Source organism: Penaeus japonicus, unplaced genomic scaffold, assembly GCF_977035675.1.
Source record: "Penaeus japonicus unplaced genomic scaffold, GWHDUDI00000001_assembly GWHDUDI00000005, whole genome shotgun sequence".
In the NCBI taxonomy this organism is placed as follows: domain Eukaryota; kingdom Metazoa; phylum Arthropoda; class Malacostraca; order Decapoda; family Penaeidae; genus Penaeus; species Penaeus japonicus.
In genome coordinates, this window is record NW_028234407.1 from 20235998 (window position 1) to 20237448 (window position 1451).

General features: G+C 38.6%; 1 protein-coding gene across 16 annotated transcripts in view; it reads left to right on the plus strand.

Annotated features, from left to right (window-relative positions):
• The first annotated feature begins 984 nt into the window (after nucleotides 1–984).
• The window catches only part of Hipk (Homeodomain interacting protein kinase), a 51355-nt gene continuing 50888 nt past the window's right edge, over nucleotides 985–1451 (plus strand). For 7 of the 16 annotated variants that reach the window (XM_086537150.1, XM_086537154.1, XM_086537152.1 and 4 more), the window contains exon 1: nucleotides 1392–1451. This exon is cut by the window's right edge and continues 253 nt beyond it. The gene's annotated coding sequence lies outside the window, so the exon portion shown is untranslated. The other 9 variants (XM_043032869.2, XM_086537153.1, XM_086537151.1 and 6 more) reach the window with 4 other exon arrangements.

Here is a 1451-nt window from a genome sequence, read left to right on the forward strand (position 1 = left end):
TCATAATAATAGTAATGCCAACACCTATAAAACATTATTAGTAATAGTAGCAATAGCTGTTACAGTAGCAATGATTAGTTTGTAAAAGCACACAAGTGATACATACCGTTCTACGATATAATGAAACGGGAACACCTTGAAACAAAATTAATGGTTGTGATAATAACTATTGGCGACAGAATTAATACAAAATTCACTTATACATAATCAAGAAAATTGATTTATGATTCGGGATCGTTGGTAACAACTGAAAAAAAAATATTAAGACTGAAACCAAAAAGATCTGAATAAAAATGATTATTGGTAACAATAACAGTGCAGAGATATTTTACCGGACGATTATGAATGAACTTCACTGTGGTAGTCAGTGTTTGAGGATGCAATTAGTAATTGCACCTGGTACATTTCCCCTTAATTATCTGTGATATTGCCATGTTTTGTAGGGAATTAGGAAACTAGAAATAAAGGGCAATGAACTGAATGTAGATGTATAAACTAGGTCCACTTATCGCAGCCGATCGTTGCACGAGAATTAGAGCCTTTGGACATCCGAAGCCGCCCTTTTTCTACTCAATAATTTTGCCATGTATGATATCATTTGTGAATCCATAATATACATTGCTTGGCAATGTCTTTTTCACTCGTGCCTTTCAGTTTTGGAGCTAAGTATGGGAAATAGTGCATACGTGGTTTAATTCGCGTGACGACACAGTTGTCTTATGACGTCACGAACGTAGATGCTGCACGTGCTCCGCCGATGTTGCCAAAAGGTGAAACTGGTATGAGTTGATTCATCTTTTTGATACCATGGGACTATATCGATGTTAGCCTCTTTGTATTTTAATGTCTGGAAGTAGGACTGGCACTTTTCTGCTTAATAGGAAGGGTGGTGTGGATGGGTCCGAGAATAACGTTAGCTTTTGCTATTCTCTTCCGTAACTAACTGGCAACTCCAAAATGCGCGACCTGTTTACGCTCTTTTCTACGTATCCGCTGGCATTGCTAATCGGTCGTATCCTAGGACTAGCTACAGTAAACACGAAACTCATTATAGAATCCGTCATTCTATAAGAACAAATAATCGTGCATACATTGTCATATTGACCTTCAGGTAAAAGTGAGCAATTTTGGGATCACGAAATCTCGCTTTCTCATTGGCTCGTTCTGCCGCCATTGGACGCGAACTCTCCAAGAATAGCTCTTAACACTTCAGTACTTATTTAGTTCTAAAATTGCCTCATAGTTTCAATTCAAAATGTCCTGAAAATTTTAACAAAATTGTCAGTGTATAAGAATAACAATACTGATACTTTTTTGTGAGTGTTTATGAACTCCAAATAGGAGCTGCACGCCTTCTGGGCGAGGACTTCACGTTGTTGGAACCTGAAGGCGCAGTCTGATGTGGAAGGTGCAAAACGCGGGTCGTCTCGGGGCCTTGTATCAATTCGCCC